Raw genomic sequence first — 17,351 nt, forward strand, 5'->3', positions numbered from 1 at the left:
TGGGTGGAGCACAGAGGTGACACAGAGCTCATGCTTGGAGGAGATCCAGCTACTACAAACTGGAGCCGCACACAATGAATGCTCTGCTCCACATCACCGATGCCCCTATCAGTGTTGCCAACTCCTCAGTAAGGAAAATCGCTATCGGTTGTCCTAAAAGTCGCTAGAAGTTGCTAAATGACGTCATCGCCTCATTTGCATAATTGGTCATGCTAATGTACCTGTAACCTATGTTGTTGGAGAGAGAAATAACCTCGTGGAAGAGACAAAGTGAGTAAAAAACGTCCTAAATGCATTTAGAGTTTATTTAGAACTACAAATTAAATTTCTTTTAGCAATTATTGTTTTTTTTAATGTCACAATTCCAACCCTGCTCCTTTACCTGGGCTTGGACCGGCAAAAGTGACCCGAAATAGGCACTCTGGTGGAGTTACATTGTGTGTGTGTGTTTATAAGTAGTTTTAAACCTTGTGATCCACAAAACAGCATAAGAGTAAAAAGAGTAAAAGAAGAACTGACTGCGTTACAGCACCCGCTGCTTGTTGAGAGTAAAAGCGATACGCGCTTTCACGTCTTTTTTTAGCGACTTTTTTTTAGGAAAAAAGTCGCTAAGGGGTCTGAAAACTCGCTAAATATAGCGACAAAGTCGCTAAGTTGGCAACACTGGCCCCTATTGTATTTGATCAAGTGGTGAATAAGCGCTCAGTGTTGGCACATTTGATGTATTACACAACAGCGTTTTCTGTTTATTGATTATGCAAAGTGTGACAATGTTTCAAGCGTTTACAAAACATAGTTTATCTGATATTAAACACATAAACGTTGGAAGTTGGAATTTCTGAGTCCTTGGCTGGAATTTTTAACTGAAACGCCCCTTCAAGTCAGAAATCCAACGCAAAAAGTCGAAGCGGCCCCGTCGACCTCGGCTAAACAATCCAAGATGGTGGCAGCACATGTGAACAGCATCGCGGTGCATTTCTAGTGATGCATGGATGGCTATACCTTGCTTAGCAGCAAAGCAAATCCTGTTTTCCTCGCTTTTACGACTACTGGAACGCGCTCCGCTCCGACATCGAGGCCAACGAAATGCTCTGGTCTGTCGGGCTGAGAAAAAGGTCACTCAAACTTAAAACGGCCGTTTCTTCACTTCAATTTTTTTTTGTTTTGGGTTCATTAAGTTCAAAAGATGGTCTCACTCTACCCAACCATTTAGTCATTCTTTTTTTCAAAGCATCAAGTGTAGTTCAATCCAGGGCGATGTGCGTCAGCTGGAAAATAGGCAGGTATTCAATGGTAAAGTGCTACAGGCTTATTCTTGTGTAGTTCTTTTGTGGATCTGAGCTTTGCTTATCTGCATCTGTCCCCCTCTCTCTTTCTGTAATCTACTCGCCATTGTCACTGTAAGATCAAGCAAACAGTATTCTATGTATTCAGCTTCTTTTGGCGTGCAGACTAAAAATGTGCTTACAGGCTAGAGAGGAATTTCTAATGGAAACAAATGCAGAGAAAGGTTTTGTTGAAAGTGAACCATAGATACAGATGTATCTATGGAGACGGTAAGGAAATAAAGAGCCCAAACTCTGCTGAGTGTGAGCGGACACAAAGGTTGAAAAGTCCCCCGAAAAACAGCCAAATGCAAGGAAAAACATGACTTCAGCGGGGACAATTAGCTGTAAACCATAAACCACAAACTAATCTGGCTTAGTGAGTGCAGTCAGTCAGACATGAGCTATGCTGGACGGGGCGAGTAGAAAATGCATACACTGACACACAAACACCATTACAGAGGAGAAAAAACAGGCACCATCACCCATAAACAGCGTAATTAGATTTTCCAACAAATGACCGTACTATATTTTATGTCAAACTGACATATAAAAATGTCTTTTGAGGAGTACAAATACTGCTTTGCCATAAACCATCAGTGTCTGACAGCCATCTTATAATCTGGCTGTGGGGAACACATATTTTCAATTTATGCACGCAATTATGTCGTTCGCTTCGTCGACACTGTACACTCGAATGTAAATATTAGGTATCAAGATACTATTTCATAGCTATTTTTCAAGTATTGTTACTGATAAATATCCTTCCGAATCTTTGCAACACATCCATCTTATTACAGCAGGGGTGTCAAACATAAGGCCCAAGGGCCAGAATCTGCTCGCCAAAGACTCAAATCCGGTTGGCTGCACACTCGCATTGCATAGGATTAACAACCAAGTTGTGGTGAAATTTAGAAAAGACGTTTGGCTTCAAAGTAAAAGTTGTGCTTTACTGCTGAAATCAACAAGTTCTGGAGTGCAAGATTTTCTAAATGGGGAAACATAGTGTGCGATTGCAATCCTCAGATAGCGCTCATAGGTGCGGCTAGTTTTATGGGTGATTTACAAAAGTTGCGCTGTTTTCTAAACACAGGTGCAATTAGCAACAAATTGCAGGTTGCAAATGTTACTAAATCTGATTGCAATCTAGATTTAATCATTCACCTCCCTATATTTATGCCTTGAGAAAGGAACTCCCAGAAATACATATGCAACAGGTCAAACGGTCACGGTTTCTCATTTCCATCACACTCTTTACAGGTTCATGGTGATGACTATGGCAAACTGTTAGCAAACAAAACAAAGAGGAGGAATAGCAAGGTGGTTTTAAGTGCAACAACTTATGCCTCGGCAACTAATTTCACCAATGAGTTGCAGGTTGTTTTTCCCTGCCCACCAGTGGTTGCAAGGTGGTTGCCAACTGATCTCTAGGCCCATGTGAATCGAATTGAATCAAAATAAATCTCAGCAGACAAAACACTGATCCTGTGATGCTACTATGCGAACTTGCCAAAAAATGTGAATTGACTGTAATTCTTAGCTTCACTTTGGTGAACACATTTAAAAGACAAGACGTGGCATGACTTGGAATAACAAGGAGGCAATTCTGTGTTAGCGGCGCTAATTGGGATGATGCTAGTGATAGTAATGTTTCGTAAATGGCACAATGTTGTCATTATGTGAAGGTACCCTGTGGGCTACTGAGGCTCTCCATGTTGGCGCTGGGGTCAGCTCCTGTTGCTTGAGGCTCATCAGCTCAGTGGGTCAGACCTTACTGAGGCGTTCAGTAGGCAGCTTTTCACTTAGTATTAAAGTCAAATGTGAAACACACAAACACACACATACACATCCTCAGTCTGTTTCTCGCTGTTCCACCACAGAGAGGATTAGAAGAGCGTTTAAAGCCATAGCCTGTGCTGAAGAGCAGCCCTGGGCCATGATTAAAAACACTGAGATGCTCTTTAGGCACAGTGAGACACATTGAGCCTTGTTTGGGGGGGAAAGTGCAGCGAAAGCAACAATGAATGTTACAAGTTACGTCCAAATCTCTGAAGCCAATTGGGAACGTTAGAGCGAACCACAGCCAGTGCACTCTCACTAAAATCTCTCTAAATAACTCTGTGGACAATATGTAATTCTGAGGAACAAGAAAACATTTGTGTCCTCCACTCTCAAAAGCAAGTAGCAAGCTCTCGCTTCTTTGTTCTGGAAGTTCCAAGTTTCCATTTATATGTAGTAACCAAGAGAGCAACCCATATAAAATGAAACTCAGCTGACATGGATAAGAAAAAAAAAAGATGGAAGCTGTGTAAGGGAGACGAAATAAAGGAGAAAGAAGTCAGTGAGACAGAGGGAATAAAGGAGAGAAAGAGAGAGGAGCCAGACATCCTTCTCAGCCTGAGGGGCTGTCAGTCTTGTACAGAACAATGATGAGATTGCAATGCAGTTAAACGCGTTTTATCTAACACACCCAAACACATGCACAGGCAAGCAAACAAATATCGTCTCTAGCAGCTTTTAAAACAATTAAACAAACAAGGCCTAACCAACTGCAGATGGATCATAAATATTAAACCTCAAATGCTGAAGAGAGCCAACCTGGAGTTAGCGGCGCTCAATAGCCGGCACTCTACAGAGATCTGCCAAGAGAGAAAATGAACAACTGATGAAAAGAAAGGTGAAGAGAAGAGAAGCCATATTCAGTGAGTCTCTCAACCGTTCTCCACCTTGTGATCGCTCTAATATAATATGCATCATTTTACACCCAGTTGTTTATGTCCTATTTGTAGACTCCTGCACTTTTCCTCCGGACATGCTGATGAACATTCCTCCCGACATTAAGGAAAATGAATCTGGAATAGATTTGTCGAGAGTTTGCTAGAGGAGCTCATGGTGAGGCCTCGCATTGCACGGTGCGAGCACTCCCCTCAGTGTAGTGTTAGGAGACAGATGCAGGAAAGCTCAGCTCAGCTGGGAAGAGGCACTCAGCATGCAAATAACATCTTAATCACGATCATCAATCAAGCAATGCATCTGTATTTATATAGCACATGTCGCACAAAGGATGCTATTTGGAATGATTCAGAGTGCACAAAAAGAGCTTGTGTTTCAATATGTGGCCATCACTAAGCTTATTCACACATACATGCACACTTTCTCTCTCTCACACACACAGATAATGCAAAGCAGGAGTGGTGATCAGACGCACACCAGACTGTCTTGTGATATCCGGAGTAACTGATTTCAGTGTTTCCATCCAACTAATATAATTGTGGGGATGGGAACCTGTTTATATAACCTTCAGCAGGGGATGAGTGGCTGTGTGTGTGTACACACTCAGGTAGTCTAGACCTCCTCGGCCATTTGTGATGTTGATGGAATGATCCGTCAACTCTGACAGTCAGGCTGTCGGCTGTAGGGGCCTGCAGGGTGTAGAAGCCACTTCTTCTGTTGCTGGAAGTGCGTCTGATAGTTAGGAAGCTTGTGTAATACCCCCATATCTGATGTATGCAGCACGTAATGCGCTGTATGGGAACTGTGCCATCCTTGAAAATTCTGGGGGAATTTCAACATCCATTTCAGCTGATTTCCTTTCCAAGATCGTGATTTCAACAACTGTGAATCAGAGTTTGGGAAGTCAGGAATTAACCGCAGAGCTGTACACTCATCCGAGAGCAAAAGAAATGAGGACGGACGCACACGGACACAAAGATTTACAGAAGTATTCATCATCTGAAACGGAGAGCACGCGCAAGTGCCGATCAGCTTTCATTCGCTTCCCGAGCTGTTTCTGTTGTTCTTTCTCCTTCTCTCAAAAGCTCTGTTCTCAATTAAAGCTGTCCTCGGGAAACTCAATCTCCCCACTCATGCTGCCCCAGAAACACACACACACTGAGAAAAAGAGGGAGAGAGACAAGAGAAACACGAACACATCTCACTCATGCTCTGACATGTCCTCTGTCTGTCTTCTTTCTCTTGCAAACCGCCAACTTGAATTAACTTATAAGGAAAGTAAGACTGAAAAGCAAACTTACCAGACCGGGGAGAGGGGGGTCAGAGAAGGAAACACCACACAGAAGAGTGGTTTGTAAGTCAGTGGAGAAATGAGCCGAGGTGTAGTTGTTGAGTTTGTCAGAAGTCGCTCTCGCAGCAACGTTTGAGCTCAGCCTGTTGCATTCCTCCTACCTCTCCTTTTCCCGTCTCTCTCGCTCTTTCTCTTTCACCAACATACACCCTCTCTCTCGCTCTCTCTCCTCCTGAAATCATTGTGTACTTTGATTCACAAACCCTGCCTCTGTCACGTGATCCAACACTTCAAATATACAGCACATTTTTTACCAGCCACAGAATGCCCGAAGGCAGGGAAAACAGGGTCTAAAAATCTTAGGTTTCAACTTGCTGAACCCCCACCACCCCCACCAACACCACCGCCACCTCTTACCCCCACCCCTCTCTTTCTTTGTCTCAAAGTCTGTGTCTCTCTCTTTACCTTCACTCCATCTACTGCATACTGTCAGTCAACACTCTTTTTGTTAGACTTCAACTGTGTGGCCGTTTGTTTTGAATTTCTAAATTTGTTCATCCTTTCCTCGCCATCCAAAGATAGACCTAAACCAACACACGTACGTGCGAGAGAGCGGCGCGTATGTGTACGTACAGCCGCCCTTGTGAAACAGTGACTAACTCACAGACATACACAAACACACACACGCCGCAGAGGGCTGCACACCTTTGGGGATATCGGTGTCAGTTTTTGGCATTTGCTCCATGTTTACAATGCCTTGACTTTGGGACTCCGGCCGGCCAATGTGGGAGTCCGGGGGCCTCGAGCCAATCGAGGGCTACTCAGTGGGTTATTGTGACTAAATGTTCCTGATGGGATAGAAATAAATCCTAGCATCCCTGTGACTCAGGGTGATGGGAACAATAGTTTAAAACCGTCAAATGCGATACTAGTAGTGCCAATTCTCAGATTTCCATTCAACATGTCCATTTAAAGTAAAAAGAATGTAACTGATTGCAATTGAGTAATAATACAGATAAACTGTGTACAAGTATGGAAATCAAACCTCAACGCACTAATGAAAATTGCAATTGTGCATTTAAAGTGGTGCAAATATGCAAAATTTGCAAAATTTACCAAGTGTCACGGGAACCCTGGCATACACATCAGTTTTCATTAAATCTCAAAAATGCAAATGCTGTGAGCTGTTTTCCATCTTGCCTAGCTTGAGAAATACAAAGGGCCATTCTCTTAGCAGTTACCACACCTTTAACTCAGTTGAAGTGGAGTCTTTTCCTCCTACAGGATTTTCCTAAGCAAATAAGCCCTGTCGTTTTCGGGTAAGGAAACGTTTAACAGAGATACATTTGATCCATGATGAGATCAAACCTGGCCAGACGGGCCTTGAGGGACAGAGCTAACTGCCTCTCCATGTCAGAGATAAAACTGTCTGCTACCGTCTGCCTGACTGGCCTCAGCGGTGAGCTGGCTCATTACAAGCCCGTCCACAACAGCAACAGCGAGCAGCGCGGCGCAGGTCGACTTCCAGCACAGGAGCTTTACCCTCAGGTTGACTGACCAATTTTAATCAGCCAAGTATTTAAGAAAATTGATTAAACACGAGTAATTCAGTGCCATACTAAATATCTCTGAATAAGTGTACCTACGTTTTTACACTTATTATCTATAATATCAGACTAACATAACTCTTTTTTTCATAAAAAATAAATAACTATAAAATTAAATAGTTCCTCCACACTCTGTCTCTGTAGGCGATTATATTTTCCAGTATAAAGGCCAACATGAGAATGACAAACAGTAAAGAACAGTACAATGAAAAGAAATCTAATCGCAGTCCATGTTACTTTAATTTAGTTAATAACCTAAATTTATTTGTAGTCAGACTCTCACTTTTGGTTTATGAAATATTAACATTAATGTAAAACGTGAGAGGAAAAAAGTTGACTTTTTGTTTGAGTACAGAGCAGGTTCAGTTTGGTCAATTACCTGATACCTGTGTGTGTGTCTGCACTGATCGGTTGCCATTAAATAGGTGTGGTTAGATGGAGATCGAGGGTGTCGGTTTTGATTTGTGTGTTTAATCTTTCATCTGCGTTTCCTCCTGGAAGCGTTTGGAAGTCTGGAAAAGACTTTGATGCTAAACAAGTTATATTTCAGTTCAGAATGAAGTGCTTCTATCGCCATGCAGAACTTTATGAACAGTGCGTGTGTCGGTGACTCCCCACCTAACCGGGGACGGCTAAAGAAACATGTTTTGGATTAGTCAGTACATCACGAGCTCTTTTCATACATGATATGAAAACAACAGACCTAAGCCACGGTGAAAAATGAACAACGGAATATGTAAAGAGATCTGTAAAGATATGTTTTGTGTGTTTAAACAGTAGAATGAATGAAATACCTGGAATGGATTTTCTGGGATTTAATGAACAAATAGAGGACGTTTTTTTCGCATGTTGCTGCCCACTCAGTCACACCAACACTTTTATTTTGAACTTAATGTAAAAAACAATAGAAGAGTGTCACACAGATTTTTATGGAACTATTATTATTTTGTTTTTTGGGCATTCATTGAACAAGAGGAGACAGGAAAGTGGAGAGGCAGCAAGGGAAACGGTCCAGGGTGGAATCAATGCATACAGGCTGCCTTCTCCACTAAGTGAGCTGCAGCACCGTACTTATTGAATTTGTGACTATAACGCCAAAAGGTAACAATCTACACGTTTAAAAATAGTCATTTACTGTATTAACTATTATACTTTGTGCCTTTTTTTAAAAAAAATTACTTGAGAAAGAAACAACCTGGAACGGTTAAAATCCAAACTCCAGGTTCACTCCTTTAACTATCAAGTTTCCCGAAACGCTTCCCAGCAACGGTGTCAGTGAGAAGAGGTGAAAGGTTAGTGCTGTTTGTGTTTCTGTGTCAGTGAAATGCACAAAGACGAGGTGAGTGTACAACATCTGAGTGTGGAAGGCACATTTGTGTATTTATGAATTTCAAGCACTTGCACAGAGCATCCTTTCTTGCACATGTATCCATGTGCTGATGCGTACTCACACCAGTGGAGACGGTTAAAGACACATTTTCATTTTCACTTTTGTTCCAGTGCGAGTGGCACTGTTAAAGCAGACTGACTGAGTAAGGGGATTAGAAATGTGAGAAGGGTTTCCTCTGAGGCCTGCAGGTAAAAGTTTTGGGGAAGTTCAGCCTGTGATAAAGAAGGCCTAAAGATGTAAAGCAGAGAAGAGAGAACAAAGAAATGGCCAAAACTGAAAAGGAAAAATGAGGGGAGCTTATAACTTTTTGCAGAGCTGGAAATGGGGCCCTTTTTGGCAGCAGGCAGTGGAGAAACCACAGAATGGTGCGACTCTGGAGTTGAGGGGTGGAAGAAGCAGGAGGGGGGGAGGCAAAGGACAAGGAAGCAGAGGAGAGCGGTGAAGGAGGGGGAAAGAAGAAAAGAAAGGGATAAGGAGGGAAATGGGAGGGGGGGTTGCAGACGACAGGTTTTAATCAGCAACAGGCTGTTGGTAATGAGATCACTATCCCACTGTGCTCAGATTGATGTCATGTGAAGCACTGTGGCGCAGGGCGAAGCATGCAGAGGATGACAGGCACGCATGACAAGCTCACTCGCTTTCCCCGGGCACACAAACACACACGCACGTATGGAGAATGTCAGAAGACGGCGCAACGCTCGCACCAGCGCTGGCAAGTGCCCACAAACTAATAAACAAGGGCGCAACGGCTCACGCAGAAAATATGCACGCACAACACACAAAGAACCTTTAATACGCCACAACACCCTGCTGTTAATTTTCTTCAAGCGAGTAAAAGAGCTGACACAAATATAATCACACCCACACATACACTATAAACACATTTCGGATCCCAAGGCTCCTTTATGTCTTTTCTGTCTCTCAAACTGCTAAACATGCCTACACACAAAGAACATACTGTACCAGCGGTGAGGGTTGGCTAGACTAGCAGGCAAAAAAGAAAAAAAAGGAAAAAAAGGAAAGGAAAAAAAAAGAGGGAGCATAGGAGGAGAGAAAGCAAGGGCTGCTGGGGGAGAAAAGGTGAAAGGAGTGACATTCTGGGTAGCAGCTGTCAATTCGGCGGACACGAAGTTCAACAACAACGCGAGAAACGAAGGCGCTCTCTCGTTCGAACGGAGTCGAGACAGAAATATTCAAATAATATGGTCAAAATTTCATTTTGAACGAGCAAACGTGCATTTTTGATCTTGTTTGCAACAATTTGTGTTAGCGGATAAGCTAAGAGAGAAAAGAAGACGAGGGGGAAAAAAGCGGGGTGTACATGTGCATCCAATAGTTTTTCCTATATAAATGTTCCCCGAAAATTCAACCATGATGTCATCATGAACCTGTTGTGAACCCAACTCTGTCAACTACCATTACCGTCTCATTCCCTCTCCGTTCCCACTTTCCAGCACGGCCTCTCCATCTCCTTCCACTCTGTCCCCATCTTGTTCTTGGACTTCTTTATCTTTCACCATGCAGTGTTGTCTGGCTGCATTTTTTCTTTTCTACTCATGCTGCATATGCTGCTACACCCAACCCCCCTCCCCCCCCCCAATCCACTTTTACTCCCTCTCTGAACCCAACCCCCAAATACACCAACACACACAGATACTGCTCACAGACATTTGGAGAGTCTCTGGTATAACAAGGACAGTTTTAATCAGAACAAGCTGGCATATTTTGGCCAAGACCTGCACTTATGGTAATTCAATCAGAAAGAAAGGAGAAGGAGGGAGAGAGAAAAAGTGAACAGGGGCACACAGAGGGTAGTGGAGTGTGAGACAGGGAAATAAGAAAAACAGAGGGAGGAAAAAGGAGACAGTGGGCGGATGGGAGGGTGAGGTAGGGATTGAGTGGTTTGAAGAAGTTTGAGCCACATGTGGAAGTGATTGTCTAATTACAGCAGATATGTATAAGTGTTACTGCCTGCAGGACAAATGCTGATTGGAGGGTGCAGCACCGTGAAAATGAGATGATTGGACGAGGAAGAAATTAAGATGGATAATTGGTGGAGGAGGGGGCAAGAGGAGGAGAACCACACTGGGAGAAGTGCTAGGGTGGCTCCTGCAATATTCTCTGTCCGAGTCTGAATAGAAATCAAATTTTTTTCTTCCAGTTCAGGTGGTGTCAACATAGCAGCTCCCTCAGGAGTGCTGAAGGCAAAAAGCTTCAGCCTGTAGATGGTACTAAAATGAGACAGTACACAGAAACTGAACATACACCTATGCACACCATCAGGCATAACATTAAAACCACTGACAGGCAGGTGATGTAAATAACACTAATCACTTGGTTACAATGTAACATTCTGCTGGGAAATCTTTGGTTATGGTATTTATGTAGGTGGGACATGTAACCCCATTTTAATCACAGTCAGTATAGACCATGGAAGTATGTTCTCAGATCACAGGAGCCTACCACAACAGGTACACACCCCCCCGCTACAGAGCTCTGGGATGGCTTGAGGTACATGACAGAGGCCGTGGTGCTAACCCAGCCTCCATACTCCACAGGTCCCAATTCAACCAACGTCTGTGGGACTGAAACCAGCCAAATCCATGGAGGCTCCACGCAGGACAGCAGAGGACTCTGCCAATATCTGAGACACCACAGGAGACCCCCAGAGGTCCTTGTGCCCTAAAGAGTAAGTATTTTGAAGACACTAGGAGGACCTACACAATATAAAACATGGTTTTAATGTGGCTGACTAATGCACAATGCAAGACAATTTGTTTCAGGTGGAAAAGGCTTTATGGATTGCTTAGCTACAGCAAGACATTATACCGGAGGTAACTGGATTATGTTTTCCCCTGGTTTCAAGTGTTTTGCTAAGATTTTTTACCACAAAGACAAATTAAATTAAAATTAAATTGCGACAAGTTCAACGATACATCATGTGAAAAAGAAAGTGTTCACAGGACTCTGTGCTTCTGTCAAAAAATTACGTACACCCTTACTACTTCCATATGGATGACAAAGGTAAATAGCAACTAAGTGCTGATAATCAGATGGCTTGATTGATTAATTGATCCAGATCCATAGGAGGTTTGACCAAAATATATCTATAAAAAAATCTGTAAATCAGGTCTTTGTTAACACAATGCCACAATCTTCCTAGGAACAGACGTCCCAGCAAATTTACCCCAAGCTCTGATTGCACAGAGAATCATCAGAATTCCAAGGAGCCACATCTATGGTGTGTTTAGAAGAACTACCGAGGACCAGGACGTCTGCATCTAAACAAACGACAACTTCTAAAAGAACGGTCCTCGTCTACTCATATATGTGAGGAAATCTTTTTACCCTGCACAAAATCATATCAGTTTGCACACAAAAATCACCATCAGATTACGAAACATGCGCTCCGGCCTATTTTGTTCTAACCACCCAGCATATGTTAGTGAACCACAGTCATTCTGAACCTAGAGGCTTGTGCGGTCTGTATGCAATCTGCTACACCCCTATTTCTTTATATAAGTAAACATGCCTATCTTATAAGAGACAAGAGAAAGTCCAACTGAAGAAACCTAAATGATTCTGTCCAAAGAGGAACCCAAAACATACACACGGCTTCCTTAAATGTTTCCACCGGAGTGAAGAAAGTTTAGTAAACAAACAAGTAAACAATAACCCCCAAAAAACAACAAGCGAGACTCCAGCTGGAATAATGAAGTTTCGGAATATTGATTTCCCCTGAGATACTCGCTGTGGCTCAGGTAAAACCCCCATAAATAAATAAAAAAAAGTTTGAATATCAAAGATTATATGAAAAACGACTACAAGAGAATGTAAGAAACAAGTGGAGGGCAAGGATCATGTGATCTGTCAGATGAGAAAACAAATAACACAAAATGTACACGGACCACCCCCCAAACATCCGGATTCTTCAGCATCCATGAGGTTAGGACTAAGAAATTAGGCCGGTATGTGATGACATCCACCAATGATAAAAGTCATTTGTAATGAAATATAACATATTTTGAAATAAGGTAGATAAAGAATACTGAAATTCAACTATTTAGTAGTTAGTTTGCTTTGCATGCAATTTATTTATTTATTTTTTCATATAATTGTAATTCTGATCATTTTGTGGCTCATTGCATTCTGGAAAACTATAACTAATGATAAAAGGGCAATAATAACAACAACAATAATAATAATAATACTTGTTTTTATTATTATTATTATTATCAGTAGTAGTAGTAGTGGTAGCAGTAGCAGCCAGCCAGGCCTTCAATATTTCAGGTAAACAAATTCAGGTATGAAAATATTGACAAACAACTGATTGGTGTGTGAAACGTTTGTACGCACCACTTTTTGAGCAGCATCAAACTTACAACACAATGGTTGAAAAACAGAATCAAGGTGTTGCAATGGCTCAGTCAAAGTCCAGACCTCAACCTGACTGAAATACTGTGTCGGGAGCTTAGGAGAGCTGTGCATAAACAAATGAACCCAGGCAACGCTGTGAAGAGGAGAGGGTCTCCTGATTAAGCCGTACAGATAACGATTACTTCAAGTTATTGCTGCTGACTGTGGTTCTACGAGCTACTGAATCATGGGGTGTACTCAGTTTTTCACAGGACTACACAGAGTCATGTGAAAAACTTTCTTTTTCACATGACTGCAAGTTTCTTGCACAGCCTGTGACAGTTCACTTCAACCCATGATGAACAAATGGGAGCTCCAGTACCAGGGTTGAAAGGTACATATTCTTCTGTTAAATATTCCTCAGACCTTCTGTGATAACACTGCCTGCTTACCATTTACACCTTGTCGCTGTCTAAATTATACTGGAGCATGCAATGATCAGTGGCTGACTGTTGTAAACATATATGGATATATGGATCTGACACAGCAACGTAGGATTTCCATTCACTGGAAACTGGATGCTGTAAAAATCTACAGCCGCGGGTCTCATGCTCACATTTTTTTCATAGAGTTTGTGATAAAAGTATAAGTAAATGCTCCACTAGTCTGCAAAGTAATTAACCAATATTACCCTAAAGGTTAAATGAGTTCAGAAGATTCCTTTAGTTTCTTTTTTGGTCTTTTTTTTGGCCTTATCAGCAGCAGCAGCAGCAATCAACTTTCTTCGCTGTGTACTGAAACAAAGGTAAATGCATTAAACTGCTTGGATACAGTGGCATTGGATGTCCCCCTCAGGATAATTTGGCACCTCTTCACAAGAAGCCGCTTGTCAACAGATCTCCGCAGATCTTGGCTGCCTACTGCCGTGCCTGTCTGCCTGTCACAAAATGTATCCCCTCTGGAGGGTAAACAGGGGCAAGTATCACACATAGACTGTTACTGCTGTCATAATATTAAACTTTGTTTTCCAGGTACTGTTTATTAGTTACCCTGGATGCTGCTTAGAGTGTCCTAAGGACCTATATGGGCCCAAATGAAGCTAACGATCATTCTTCCAGTGTACCGCTGCTCTTCATCGGCATGTTTACTCTCTTTTATTAGCTGTTCCCAAAATTCCTCTCAAATTTTCCACCAGTTGTAGCTAAATATATTTCAGTTTAAATTAAACCACTTCACTGCACAGCACAACCTGATATACAAAACGAGTTTACGTAACTGTTTTTTATTGGCTGATTTAAACTGCCAGACACTTCTTCTTCTGCTGTGCACGTCGGCTACATGAACTGCACTGCCTTCAAACTCTGCCCTTCTTCTGTCCTCAATTTGATATTGACACTTCAGATTAGTAAAGTCTGAACCTGAGAAAACCACTTATTACATCACAAAAAAAATATTATTTTATTTACAATCCATCACACTGTTAATGTTAGCACTGTTGTTTGAAGGTAAAGTTGTTATATACTGCAGTTATTACTTCACTTTCTTCTGAATGGCTTTGTTTACGTTACAAAAAGTATTTCGAAACTCTTTAATTTACAGTGAGTACCTTTAAACTCACCTCTCATCCCCTGCAGGGGAAACAAATCTCCATCACTGATGGCTCTCTTCACTGTGATAGCCATCAAAAAGGAAACTGCTGCAGGACATTTTGGGCCTTAACATGAAAGTCACTGCCACTCACTGCACTTCATCTACAAAGGGAAAGAAAGAGACACAGTGTAAATTTGGATGCATATACTTTGCCTTTAGTTTGTTAGGCTTTATTTGTTCTATCTGTATTGTGCCCGAGAGGCGGGTGGAGGATGATTTTGTTACATAAATAGAGGCATTGATGTCATTTGAAAGGTTTTTCACAGTCCTGTGAAATAATAAGCACATATTTACTGCTTCCATAGGAATTAAGACGTTAAGTAGCAGCTAGATGCTGCTAATCAAATTGCCTTGATTACCTGATCATCATCAGCAAGCATGGGCACCTCTATGAAAGCTGACATTTTGGCAGCTTGTTGGTCTGGAACAGCTGTGTGTTAACATAATGCCACAGTTTTATCGAGAGTGGACGTCCTGGCAAATTCACCCCAAGGTCAGACCCTGTAATGCTCAGAGAAACTGCAAAAACAAACCCAAGAGCTAAATCTCAGACTCTACAGGCCTCAATTATCATCACAAATGTTAAAGTTCATCACAGTACAATTAGAAAAAGACTGGACAAGTTGTTTGAAAGGGATGCAAAGAGAGAGCCTCTTATTAAGTTGAAGAAATCACAAGACTTGTGGAACATTGTCTTCTGGACAGATGAGAGCAAAGGGAAGATGGCTGGCTGTATAGCACAGCACCGTGATTGGATTACATCATGCACTGCACATCGGCACAAACACCTCATAGCAACAGTCAAGCACGGTGGTGGGGGGTTGATGATTTGAGCCTTTACTGCAGACACAGGCAACTTGCAGTCACTGAGTCGCCATGAACTGTATCTCAAAGTATTACAGAGTCAACTGTGAGGTCATCTGTAAAAAAGCTGAAGCTTGGCCAGAACGCAGCCATTACAAAGGAAAATGATCCCAAGAACAGCAGCAAATCTACAACAGAATGGCTGAAAAAGAAAAGACAAACCGTTGCCAGACATCAGGATGATGAATTCTGTGGTGGTACCTTAAGAGAGCTGTGCAGAAACAAATTTTAGAAAACCTCAATGAAATGAAGCAATGCTGCAAAGACTCTGGGCCAAAATGTCTCCACAATGATGTGAGAGACTGAAAATGATCACTTCAAATTATCGCTGCTAAAGACGGTTCTGCAAGCTACTGATCACAGGGTGTACTTTGATTTTCACAAGGCTGCAGAGTCCTGTGAAGACTTTCTTTTTCCTGACTGTACTCACAGCTCCTTGACTTACTACTCAAATCCACACAAAATACATGCAAGAAAGGGGCAACGCTGTAGCATCTCCACAGTGTCGACATGTTGTGTAAACTGGGTAAATTCAGTGGGAAAATAATTCCTGCATTTTCATTCAAGCTTGAAACGTACCTAAATATGACACTATAAGAAAGGGCCAATATAACAGAATGAACTGTCACAGAGGAAGCAGTGGGTGATGGATGACAGCCCCAGGCACAGCTGTATTCATTCCCCCTGGAGTCACCTGCAGCAGTAAAAACATACCACTCAAACTGTAAATGCAGTACTGTCTGTTTTGACAACCCTCTAACACACGGGGCCTCGCCATATGGCATGCAGACAATACAAAGAGATTTACACAGCTTTTTTTTTATTTATTACCCTCTCTATAACTCTAATTAGAGCCCTGATGCTAATGTACTGCATCCCAAATTTAGTTCTTCTTGCATTTCTGCTATATACAAATACATCCAGTACCTCAAGTATGTTCAGTGCAAGGGCAGCTTAGGCTGATAGATAGTATTTCATCAATTTAAAACTTAGAGTTAGAAAGGTGGATAAAATGGCCAGGATTAACTGCTGAAAATACTTTAGTGGACTTACTCACGTAAGCTAGCACTGCCACCTTGAGGGAAACAAATTATATTAAAACATATTTTAAAACCACAGGTCTGACGGGGGAGTTGAGGGGATTTGAGGGTTGTTTTTCTTTTTTTGGTCTGGCATTATTAGACTCTGTATAGCTGATTGACAATTGGGTGACCCAAAAACCCCAAAAGATGAACTAGTTTTCTTTCTAAAGTGCAAGTTTTAAAAATAGAGTCCCTACTAATATACAAACAGCTTTCCCATCTCTGACACATTTTCACTCTTATCATATGCTACATAGCGGTGACCTGATTCTTTGTGGGGACAAAGGCAAGACCCACATTGGTCCACTTCGCCAGAAGGACCTGCCAGGATTTTAACCACACGGTGGCGTTGTTTAATTGCGTATTACACTACTACTACTGCAGGTTTTAAACTCCCTCTCAATAGAAGCAACCCAAGAAATTAGATGCTTATTGTTGTACTATTATTATTATTATTATTGTTGCTATATATATATATATATATACACACACACATATATACATATATATATATATACACATATATATATATATACACACACATATATATATATATACACACACATATATATATATATATATATATATATACACACACACATATATATATATATATATATATATATATATATATATATATATATATATATACATATATATACACACACACATATACATATATATACACACACATATATACATATATATACACACACATATATACATATATATACACACACATATATATATATATATATATATATATATATACACACATACATATATATATATACATATATATATATATAAGCAACAATAATAATAATAATAGTACAACAATAAGCATCTAATTTCTTCTATATATATATATATATATAGATATATATGTATATATATCTATATATATATATATAGTTTGAATTCCTTCAAAATTATATTATTATATATGTTGCAGGCAACGCTTTTAAACATGTTGAGTTTTCAATATAGTCCAAAGGTAGATGTAAGGACGGTATTTTATCTGTTTTTTTTGTTTGTTTGTTTTTTGTTATA

The 17,351-nt window shown here is 41.1% G+C and overlaps 1 protein-coding gene across 8 annotated transcripts in view; it reads right to left on the reverse strand.

Annotated features, from left to right (window-relative positions):
• The window catches only part of rargb (retinoic acid receptor, gamma b), a 50,905-nt gene that overhangs the window by 33,029 nt on the left and 525 nt on the right, over positions 1–17,351 (reverse strand). For 2 of the 8 annotated variants that reach the window (XM_086292156.1, XM_086292157.1), the window contains exon 1: positions 5,360–5,557. The gene's annotated coding sequence lies outside the window, so the exon portion shown is untranslated. Of the gene's footprint in view, positions 1–3,923; positions 3,965–5,359; positions 5,558–9,768; positions 9,786–14,320; positions 14,460–14,711; positions 14,854–17,351 lie in introns of those variants that run through there. The other 6 variants (XM_086292160.1, XM_086292162.1, XM_086292158.1 and 3 more) reach the window with 6 other exon arrangements.

Source organism: Aulonocara sp. 'chitande type north' Nkhata Bay, linkage group LG5 (assembly GCF_057382095.1).
Source record: "Aulonocara sp. 'chitande type north' Nkhata Bay isolate Kocher_YH1m ecotype deep benthic linkage group LG5, A_spYH_male_GT1.1, whole genome shotgun sequence".
Lineage (NCBI taxonomy): Eukaryota > Metazoa > Chordata > Actinopteri > Cichliformes > Cichlidae > Aulonocara > Aulonocara sp. 'chitande type north' Nkhata Bay.